Source organism: Rosa chinensis, chromosome 3, assembly GCF_002994745.2.
Source record: "Rosa chinensis cultivar Old Blush chromosome 3, RchiOBHm-V2, whole genome shotgun sequence".
NCBI lineage: Eukaryota > Viridiplantae > Streptophyta > Magnoliopsida > Rosales > Rosaceae > Rosa > Rosa chinensis.
Window position 1 is genome coordinate 34,728,392 of NC_037090.1, and position 12,107 is coordinate 34,740,498.

The 12,107-nt window shown below is 35.0% G+C and overlaps 1 long non-coding RNA gene across 1 annotated transcript; it reads right to left on the reverse strand.

The window, feature by feature from the left end:
• Positions 1–1,588: 1,588 nt before the first annotated feature.
• Positions 1,589–3,188, reverse strand: LOC112195132. Its single transcript, XR_005808336.1, has 3 exons — positions 2,983–3,188; positions 2,788–2,891; positions 1,589–2,064 (listed from the first exon to the last, which is right to left on the reverse strand). It is a non-coding gene; the product is annotated as an uncharacterized LOC112195132 (long non-coding RNA).
• Positions 3,189–12,107: the final 8,919 nt, after the last annotated feature.

The window sequence follows — 12,107 nt, forward strand, 5'->3', positions numbered from 1 at the left end:
GAATTCCATTCTTCTCATGACATAAGCAGTAGTCACAAACGAATGTACCAGGGTTCACCTGATGGGAAGACGTTATTGCTTCTGTCTTACTTTCGTCCCAGTTTTTGACATGTAGAACATTCATCTGTCTAGATTCTAAATATTCTACTTCAGAATCTATTTCAGAATCAGATGATTCTTCTTATTCAGACCAGGCAGAGTAAACTGACCTGTCATCTTCTTCGTCATCAGAATAGGCTATTTTGTAGCCTTTCATATTTGTTGTTTCTACTATTGGCTCGTACTCTTCAAATAGAGTTTTGGTAGATCTTTTACCCTTTTTCAGGCATTCATTGGCATAGTGTCCTTCAACTTTACATAACCAGCATCTGCAAGCTTTCTTTCTTGGTTGCTTATTCTGATGGTCGGTTTGATGATTCTTCTTTTTCTTGAAGAATTTCTTTTGTGGATCTTTATCCTGCTGTTTCTTGAAATTGAAACTTTTCTTGAATTTCCAATTTTTTTTATTTCTCTTTCTGAATTTTTTCGAGTAATATTTTTCTTTTCTTTTTCAGTGAAATTTGGATTCATGACACCCCGAGTTGGTTGGCATATCCAGTATTCCATAGCAGAAAATTTCAACTCCTTTGAGTTGTTTCTTGACCATCTTAGCTCTAAGATTGGCTTTGCATTGCTCTTTTAGTAATTGCCTGATTCTGTCGACAATTCCCCCAACTGAAAATCTTTCAATTAGTTTTTCAACTATGCTTTCTCTAACAGCTATTCTCCATGGTTCAGGGAGTTTTCTGTGCAATAGGTTGACTAGATTAGTATTCTCTAGTTCACCGATTGTACAGTAGTATTCTTGAAATTCATTCAAGTATTCTTCAAAATATCTCATGCATGTCAAAAATTTTGAGAGCATAGATATTTGATTTGGCCGTTTCTTTAGTCTTCTCACTCAGATTTGAGAGATCTTCACAGAACTGATTGTACAGGGGTACAGCAAAATCATACGGAGATTTTGAATTTTGAATTTCTTCTAGCCAGTCCCTTCCTCTGGCAGTCTCTTTGAAAGACAGATAGTACTTTTTAGCTACTCCAGTGAGAGTAGTTTCATAGTACACCTGAAGATCTGGTGCTTCAAATTTTCCAAGGGTAAGAGCAGAGGACATCATCAGGCTATCTACCCATTGATCAATAGCTTTTCTTTTATCTAGAGCTTTGTCTAGATTTAGCCAGATGCCATAGTTCATAATTGGCACTCTAGGCATATTGTCCTCCGGGACAAATCTTTGAGAATTTCTTTCTTCTTTTCTGCCCGTGGGGGCTTTCTGCACAGGGAGTTTCAGTTTTCCATTTTCTCGGATGATGAAAGTTTTGGAGTTAGAGCTTTCTCCTTCTTCCATTTCAATATCTTGATAAGGAAAGATTTTTCTTATCTTTCTTATTTTGAAAATTTTCATTTCTTCGATTAGTTTTTCTAATTGTTCAGGATTTTCGCAAGATTCTGCTTCATCATAGAGTTCATAGAGCTTTTCTGCTCTAAGCATATTAACTGGTTGTCACAACCCAACCTTGAGTCATAACTAAAGTGCCGGTTAAAAACTGAAATTAGGGTAAGGTTTTTTTTTTTTTTTTTTTTTTTTGAAGTAAGAACAAATCTGTGATTATAGCAGAAACAAAAGGAAACTGGAAGTTTTCAACTCTAACTTAAAAGCATGTTTCTAATCCTTCACTGAACAAGACTTTTTAACAAAATTCCAAAGGAACACTTCTCAAAAAGTTTTTCTAAAATCTGGGAGAAAAGTAATACATCTTACAAGCTCAAAAGAGCAACTTGCTTACAAAGTTTTCCACCACAAAAGAATGCTCCAGGTTAACACTTCGGTTACATCCTATGTACATTGCAAACACAAAAAGAACAAAATTCTGGAATGAGGAACATCTAGCACCAGGGAGCAATCATTTAAACAAGAAAAGCAAGGTCCAGCACACACTTCACAAGAAAAACAAAGCTCCAAACATTGTTTGCTCAAGAAAATTCTGGTATCTCACTACCACGTCCACTCATGGACTCCTTTCCTAAAAACCACAACAAGAATATAGGTAATGAGCTTCACAAGCTCAGTAGGTACAACAACAAGATCAGTATAGCAAAGATTCTAATTTAGAATGCACTTGGAAAGTGAAGGGAGAGAAAATAAACTGTTAGTATTTCTGGAGTATACAAGGGAATAATTAGAGGCAAAAGAACTTAAGCTTAGAAGTTTCTGCTGCAATAATTAAAAAGAAATCACTGCCACAGATTAAGACTCAAAGCTTTGCTTCAATTCCAAGACAGCAAACACTGGTTTCTTTATGAACAGCTACTAACTATGATTAAATAAAAGATTGAAAAAGGAAATAGGCTCCAATAAGAAGTATATGTAAAATGAATCAGCTTTTCTGGTTTAATAGCAAAACGCTCAAGTTATCTGCATAATTTCTTGTCTTCCATAAACCATGGTTCAAAGCTTTTACTCAATTCAGAATTTCAAAAAAACCTAGACGACCAAAATATAATGATAATAAGAAGCAAGGACGTTTGGTACTTCAAGTTTGTTTACCCAAATATAATTGCAGATCAAAACGAGGTAAAACTCCACATGGAAACATATGTAGCAGTAAGCAGACAAACAAGATTCCACCAATTCATAATCATAACAGAATCTCATATGAATTCGTAGAGAAAACCTCTCATTTCAATCACACCCAATACATACTAGATTAGAATCTAAGCTATAAAGAAGGTTTTGTTTTCCCTACCTCAAGCCTTAGATTTCCGCAACTAATGAAGCCAATCAACTGGTACATACGGCAACCCAAATCAAAATGCTAACACCCACTCTATAATCAACAATTCTAACCACCTAAACCAAATTTTCGACAAAATTAAACCCAAAATCAAAGAAAGGCAGAAACAGAAGGAGTGGGTTTTAGAAGATGGAAAATTTGACTTACTGGAGATAGCTACAGGTAACCAAAGGGATTTCAATTCGAGGTCAGTGAGTTCACAGCAATCTCTCTGAAGCTATTACAAATGTGCAGATTTTGACATTTAGGTGAGTGAATAGAGGTCACTCTTTGAGGTACAAGGCAAAAGAAGCGGTGGCAGACATTGATGGATGAGAAGGAGAAAGGCACAAAAGTAACGAGTGAATAGCACATGTTCTCTATCTAGATTATGACTAGATACACCTATAGCCAAACAGATAAATCTAAAACAAAATAAATTAAATAACGAACTATAGAGATAAAAATCCGAAATAAAACCAAATCCTAGTCAGAAAACAAAGAGAGTTTCTATTGGGACCTCTTAATCTACTCACTAGATCTCCCTCATTTTTTAATTATTTAATGACATATGTATCCTTATACAAAAAGACTATTAAAGACAACAAATTAATAAGGAAAATAATTTTTTCCTCTGAAAAAATTTGTAATAATGGAAACACATTTACAGTACTTTGATTATTCATTTCCATTTTAGTTCTCATTTCATATTTCTCATTTTCTTTGTTTATAAAAGCTTTTGAAAAGAAAAAATCAAGAGAAAATCCATTCAAAATTACTTGGCGATCGAATTATATAATAATAAAACTATGATGCAAGAGAGAAAAAAAATAGACAAAGGTCTTCCTCTTGAGGATCATGAAACAGGGGATAGAGAGCCCTCATGTAAACTAACTAGATAAGTTTGTGAAGCGCCATATAAGACAAAAATAAATATTAAAAGAACAAAGCATGACCAAATTTAATATTGTAACCTATCTAAATTCCAGCATGCAACCATAAACCATAAAAACTAAGCTTTGAAAATCCATAATCAAGCATGAAATAGTAGGCTTGAAAAACCCAGGATAAATTTATGTTAATTAGTTACACTATCTTTTTTCAATAATTATCTCAGAATTTTTTTTTTTTTTTAACAATATCAAGTTTATTTTGTGGTAAATAAATAATTATGGGAGCACTAACTCATCTTTAATGCTCTCAAAAAATTTCTTTTATGAGTAAGGTTAAGTTAGGTATTTGAAAGAGGTTTACTTAGCAAATTTTACTTTTTAAAACGCAAATAAGAGGTGTAAAGAGATGAGAGGTCAAATGAGCAAATATGGAGGACCCAATAGAAAAACTCGAAAACAAAACACACAAAAGAGAAGGACAAAGAAACAATTTGATAACATATCCTATTTCAAATCTAGGTTGTCACACTGGTCTGTTTAGATAAGCTTCCAATTCTTCTTCAGTGATGGGCTCTGATGGTTCTTTAGAGTATTTAGTACCACTAACACTAGCTTCTCTAGTGCTGTATCGTCTTCTGAGAAGATTTTTATTTATCCTGATGTTCTTAGGATATGCATCACTTTTCCTGTGATTATCAAAATTTAGACTGATTTCTCCAGTCTTTCTATTTTCATAGATTTTTGCTTTCGCACTTTCTGGTGGTTTCTTTGGACCAGATAATTTCTATTCAATAGGGAAAGTTACTTCATCCCAAGTAACCTTGTGAATCTATTGTGAATGGTTCTTCTTACTGGTGTGGAATCCAGTAGTAAGACCTGGGATATTTGATATCCTTGTCTTAGGCTCTACTGTGGTACTCACTGTTATAGTATATTCTGTATACTATTGCGAGTTCTTGCATATCTTCTTTCATTAATATGCCGTCTGTCTTGACTCTTAGCCTTAGATAGTGAGCTGCATCTTTCAAGCTGGTTAAGAAGTTTGGAAAACAGTTGAAGTATGCCACTTGATTGCATAGAGATGCTTCAAGTGTTCCCAACAAACTAGCTTGAAAATCTGTTAGTCTATTGTCTTGTAAGACACATAGAACTGAACAGTTTATGCCTTCTCGGGCAAGACGTTTTATGCCAACTTGGACTGCTCCAATGTGCATAAATTGATAATTCTTTATTCTTGCTCGGGCAACTTCTTCAGGAGTGATCATCAAGAGATCTGTTTCTCCTGTTGTAGAGAGGGTTGAAAATTCCAATAGTTTGAAATGGTGGCTATCTAGCAGTTCAAACTTTCTCGTTTTGTAGATTTGTTTAAAGTCTAACTTTGGAATTGTGGAGTTTTTTTACCTCCTTTTCAATTTCATTGTATTCGAATTCTTCAGCATTTAGGAGTTGTACTCCTTTCTTTTTTCCAAAGATGCTCATCATTTTGACATCTCTTGCTTCTAAGTGTTTCGGTTTTTCATACCGAATACTAGTCAGACTAGTAGATTGTGATGCCTCAGAAATTCGTAATTATTTTCCGAGGAATTTCCGGAATCTAATTTATGGTTGTTGGACGGTTTCGTAGCTCGTGGACGGAGCGGAAGTTTTTCGGACGAATTAATTATTTGAAAAGTATGACTTTAGGGGGGGGGGGGGGGGGGTTCAAGGTTGACTTTTGAGACGTTGACATTCTCCGAAAACTTCCTTCACGAAAGTTGTAGAGCGCGTCGATACGAGTTCGTGGACATGTGGAACGCGGAAATTGGAGTTCGTATGAGAAAGTTATGAGCGTTTGAAGTTTTGGGAAAGTTCTATAAATAGGAGTTTCCATTTTCGGAAACTTACTATTTCCATTTTCAATTTTACCATTTCCAGAAAATTAGAATCCTCTGTTCTCTCTCATCACCCGCGCTCGACCAGACCCGAACCCGGTGATCCGACCCGGCTTTTCCGGCGAGCTCCGGCCATCTCTGGCGACGAGACTTTCCAGATCAACTCGACTCCTCCGTGCGCTCCTCCCTGTGGTGTCCTCTAGTGCCGATTCTCGGTGGTAGCGGCGGTAGAAGGCGGTGCAGGTTGGTGTTTTCGGACCCGGCCGGAAAACACAACTCCGGCGACTTCGTGGCTTCGTGCTTCCTTGGTTGAGTTCAGAATAGGCTTCCTGATCGATCTATGGTGTTTGTTTTGATCGGTTTACGTGGAAATCGGTTCAACTCAGTTAGGATTACTGTTCACGGCTTGTGAGGTAGTTTTCGATCCCTTAAGCTTGTTTTCTGACTTCGAGCCAGTTATGAAAGTTCACAAGCATGCTTAGACGAAGAACTTTGATGTTGGGATTTTTGTGAAATATTGAGTTTTGGTCGGCGGCGGTGCGCCACCGTCTGTGGCGGCGTTCTGGTGGTGTTCCGGCCACTTAAGGAACTGTTTTTGTCATTATATATGTTCTACTCGTTGATACGAGCGTTTTGATATATAATATACAAGTTTTGGAGTTCGTTTGGAATTGTTATGATTTTTGCAGTTTCATACCGATCGATTTATGCTATCCGTGAGGATTTGAGCGTCCAATCGACTTGTGTTTGGTCACATCGATCGTGGACGTATTCTGGAGACTTTGGGAGGTCTCGGATGTGGTTTCGCCTTGATTGGCGCCACTTTGGGGATTTTAGTTCAAAACAAGGGTTTCGGACTTACATCATTTGTGAATCGTTACTAATTTGAGATCATTGGTGATTAGGTGCTTCTAAAGGTGAATTGGACAAGTTTTGGTGATAGTGTTAGTTCGGTTCTGTATTGAAGACGCAGTGGGATTCTGAGGTGAGTAATCTCACGAAGTTCATTCACGAACGGGAATACCCTTATCGTTTTGAGAGTTAATTAGTTAACTGCAAACTATAGATGGTATTAGTGGCATTTCTGAGTAGATGACTATGTGTGTATATATATATATTATGGGATGTATATATATACATACGTATTCATGTATTAGTAGATATATGTTTACATGAAATATATATGTTTTGGTGGTTTGTGAATTTGTGAAACAATATGCATGAAATGATGCTTTTTATTGTTTTGGGTTGTGGCTTTTGGAAAACAATTGGTGGGAAATGGTATTTCTATTGTTTTGAAAAGTGTTTGAGGATTTGAGAGTCACAGGTTGTGATTTCTCCTTTTGATTTGATTTAACGTTTTGATCTGACGACCGGTGGTTTGAGGATTTGAGAGTCACAGGTTGTGATTTCTCCTTTTGGGTTGATTTAACGATTTGATCTGAGGGTCAGGTTGGCCTAAGGATCCGGGGTTGCAGATTGCATCCTCATGGCAATATTATATCGTAAGATTGAACTTTGGCTAGGTGACAGGTTACGATTTAGTTAGAGCTCTAGTCTGTCTGCCATCGTACTTTAGGGATCTAAGTATGTTACTTAAGACCCTTGGGTACATATTTTGTCCAGGTTGGACCTATTTGTTGTTTTGTCCAGGTTGGACCTAATTATTGTTTTATCTAGGTTGGATCGATTTATCATATTCTATTTGTTAGGTTAACAATAGGTATGATTTATTTGTGTTGATGCTTTGTCCAGGTTGGACCTATTTGCTGTTTTGTCCAGGTTGGACCTAATTATTGTTTTATCTAGGTTGGATCGATTTATCATATTCTACTTGTTAGGTTAACAATAGGTATGATTTATTTGTGTTGATGCTTTGTCCAGGTTGGACCTATTTGCTGTTTTGTCCAGGTTGGACCTAATTATTGTTTTATTCAGGTTAGATCGATTTATCATATTTGAATTGTTAGGTTAACGATTTATATGATTTTGTCACGGTGTGACTTTCGTTGTTTCTTTTGGGAAAAGAGTATTGTTTTTGGAAGCATGGTATGTTTTCTTTATTCGCGAGTTGAAAGGTTTTCCTCATTTTTGGCGTGAGTTGTGCATGTGTGTTTCTGAGTTACTCATATGGGCTTGCAAAAGCTTACTGGGTTTGTTGTGTGGCAACGCGGTGCACCATTCCAACGGTGTAGGGGTTAATCCTGCAGGTTAGGATAATCGAGGTTGAGGCAGCGAGTTAGCAGCTTTACAGTAGGAAGTCATCTTTGTGACTTTACCTTTGATGAGGACTTCCGTTGTATAGTTACTCTGAGCAGCCTTTACGTCTTATTTTGTTGTTGACAATTTAATTCGTAAGCTTGTGTAATATATAACTCTATGGAGCGAGTGTCTATTAACTTTGAGGGTTCAGGGCATCAATATCTGTGTAAGTTAAAGGGAAAAAGATTTCAGGTATTTTGTATTGATGACTGAACATTCACGCATGTATAATTATGAGATTATATATATCGATTTTCTTGTGTGTAAAATCAGGGGCGTGACATAGATGGTTCCAGAAAAATCATGTTTGGAACAGGATTCTTGTCTGGTTTTTCTAATGGTTTAAATCCATTAGTTTTCTTTGTTTTTACTAGAGGCACTTTCTTGTCCTTCAGTATATTTTTCATAGAATCCAGCATTTTTTGTTGTTCATTGATTTTTCTACTAACAGTTGTTAGCCTTTCTTCTTCCATTTTTGGAAGTTCTTTGATATAATCTATTTTGTGCTACAATTTTTCTAATTGAGCGATTATATCTAGTACTTTTTCTAGATGATTTTGACATCTAGATACTTCTTGTATCAGATTCTAATATTTCCCATCAGAAGATTTTAGTAGAGAATTTAGTTTCTCTACTAGCAATTCAGACATTGTCCCCATTGGGGATTTCCCTTTTGAGCTCTTTGCAAGCTCTGATACCAGTGATGTGCGGATCTAACCGATGCTCAAATAATCAAGATGTTTTTTTCCTCTTCAAGAGTAAATTTCAAATCTTCAATATTCTTCTCAAGTTTATAGATAATTTTTTGTACTAGGAAGATTCCATCCCAGTATTCTGGAGTTTCTCTGCTGAGTCTATTTCTGTAATCTTTTACTTTTCTCAATTTTTCTCTTTCTTTTGCTAATTCTTTACTAGTTATTTTGCAAATAGTAATTAACTCTAATCTATCTATGATAGGAATTATGAATAGTAAAAATTAACTGTTTACCTTGGAGTGCAAAGGATAGATCTATAGTTGCAATATGTTAAACAAATAAACTCACAAGTATGGGCCCATTACGCTTTGTCAGTTTTTTTTTTTTTTTTTTTTGTAAAGATAACGGAAAAGTTAATGGTATACACTAAAATGAAAGACTGAAGCAAACTTGGTACACTAAAGTGATAGTTATGAAAGTTGGTATACTAAAGTGTAAAACAGCCAATAACTGGTGCATGGTTTGTGATCTTTTTCCTTTATATAACGCACGATAGATGTCCCCCTTTAGTCCTTTATAACCCATAAAATCTAATCTAATAGGAAGCTACTTAATGACTTCTTGATTCATTTGGATTGGGCGAGCCTTAGTAGGAATATTTTTTTCATTGACCCCTTAATATAAGGGAGAGTCACAATATGTTTTTTCCTATGCCAAAAGGCAGTAGGAATATCCGAACATAATCCGTTAATGATTTTTTCTTTGAATGTTTTGATTTTTTGCTGAAGAAAAGGTTCTTGTAGTTGAGTATCGATTCGTTTGAAATTGATTTCTTCTTTAAGGAAGGTTATCGGCTTATATTTTGCCTGAATACAGTTTAGTGTTTTTGAAATAGAATTTTCTTGGAAAGCCTTTAGTGTATGGATTTCAGGGTTGGATAAAAGGTTAAATTTGACTGGTTCACCAAATGGATAGGTGATAATCCCATCATATTCTGTGGTAAAAGGGTATATTAAGGTAATGAAAGGAAGTCCTCAAATTACTTTGTCGGTCAAGTTTTTGACTAGGACAAATGGTGTCTTGAAGCATACATTATTTTGACAGACATGTGCTTTCGGGATTTCGTATTTCATATCCATTTTGGTTCCGTTAGCTGACCTTAATGATTCTTTTGTTTTTTTCAAAGTATTTGGAAGGTATCAGGCCTTCTTGGATACAGTTGAGATCTGCACCAGAATCGGTTACTAACTGGAAGTCGTTGATTTTAAGTTGTACTGTGGTATACCATTTTTTAAGTTGGATTTGACGAATAATACTAATAGTGTTGTGCTCTGATGTTTCTGCATCGTTTTGCTCAGGTGAATTGTTGTTAGCAGGGTTGTCATTAAGATGCTGTATTTTAAGGAATTGATGTTCTATTTTAAGAATATTTAAGTCATGTTTGATTTCTTTGATGTCATGACTGATTTCTAAGTTTGTTTTTTGTAATAATTGGATTTGTGTTTTAATTGTCTTTATTTCTTGTTGTAAATATTGGATCGTTATTTCTTTTTTACTAGTTTTGAATTTGTCAAAGGTTGAAGTAAGGCAAATTTTTTCCTGAGGGATATTAACAACGTTTTCTTGTGTGATTAATTTTTTCAATTTCTTGAGATATTCTGATTTTACTTCTTGGTTATCAATTTTGCCTATTAGATCAATTAATAATTCTTCTTGTTCTTCTTAATTGTTTGGAAAGAACATTTATTGTTTTGCAACAAGTATCTTTGCACCCGAAAGTGATTTCTGGTGAAGAGTGTTCATCAGAATCAGTTGAGGTGGAAGATTCTATTGGCGAAAAATCATTTTCACTATGTTTATTTTCTGAGTCAGTGTTTCTTAATTCCAAAAGTCGAATAAGGTTTTTACGCTCCTCGTCACTGATTTTTAATTGTTTAATAGTATTTTTGACCGGGCAGTTATTTGTGAAGTGGCCGGTTTTGTTACATTTATAACAGTTGGTTTTACTTTTGTCAAAAGATTTTCGTTTTGGATGGTGATTTGTTTTTCTGGGCTAGGATTTTCGAAATTTGTTTTTTGAGTAAAAATTGTTGGGTTCGAAATCATTTTTGTTTCTTGAGTAAAATTCATTGAGGGTAAATTTTCTTTTTGTATGATGATAGTCAAATTCATTGTTTTTCTTTTTATGGCGTCATGAAGGAGGTAAAGATGGTAGACTATATTGTTCACAAAAGTTACCTAATTCATATTTGGCGGTTTTCTTATCTGATTTTACTTGAGAGTTTAATTTCATGTCTATGCACATTTTTAATCCTTCTTTTTGAATAACGGTAATAATATGCCATTTTTAAATAACGGTACATATGGAAATATTATTACCGTTATTCAAAAAGAAGGATTAAAAATGTGCATAGACATGAAATTAAACTCTTAAGTAAAATCAGATAAGAAAACCGCCAAATATAAATTAAGTAACTTTTGTGGACAATATGGTGTACCATCTTTAGCTCCTTCACGATGCCATTCCATAGTCTACATTGATGATGTCCTTATTGTTTCACAATCCATCGATCAACACTGGAAACATTTGCATCAATTCTTTACCATTATAAAAAAACAATGGTCTGGTAGTCTCAGCTTCAAAAATTAAGCTCTTCTAAACAAATATCAGATTTTTAGGATTCAATATCCATCATCTCTAAATTAGTCCAACAGATAGAGCAATCCAATTTGCTGACAAATTTCCTAATGTAATCCTAGACAAAAATCAATTACAAAGATTCTTAGGTTCATTAAATTATGTAGCAGATTTTTATCAAAATCTAAGGAAAAAATGCAAGCCTTTATTTGATCAGCTATAATCCGACTCCCCTCCTTGGTCATCAGTTCATACTTCTTTAGTCAAAGAAATCAAAAGTTATGTCAAAACTCTACCATGTCTGGTCATTCCCCTAGCCCATACCTTCAAAATTGTAGAAACTGATGCTTCTGAAGTAGGCTATGGAGGTGTCTTAAAACAACAAATCTCTCCTACTCATTCTGAGCAAATGGTTAGATACTACTCTGGAGTTTGGACCCAATCAAAGAGCAATTACAATGCTATCAAAAAAGAGATTTTATCTATTGTTTTATGTAGTAGTAAATTTCAAGATGATTTATTAAATCAAAAAAATTTAGTCAGAGTTGATTGCAAAAGTGTTAAAGATGTTTTATAAAAAGATGTTCAAAATATTGCCAGTAAACAAATATTTGCCAGATGGCAAGCAATTTTAAGTATTTTTGATTTCGAAATTGCATTCATTAAAGGCAGTGACAACCATATTCCAGACTTTCTAACCTGAGAATTTCTACAGGGTTCAACACATGAAGACCCGATCATCCACCAGGAGAAATCCCTCAAATCCAGTAACAGAAGAACCCTTTGATATTTGCCCAAGTGCTCCCAGAAATACAGTCAAAACAGAGTCATCAACACTAGTCAAACAAGAGTCATCCTCTAGTCTTGTCCCATATGTTGGGCACCCACCACTACCACTACCAATCAATAATAGATTCAATACCATTAGTAGCAC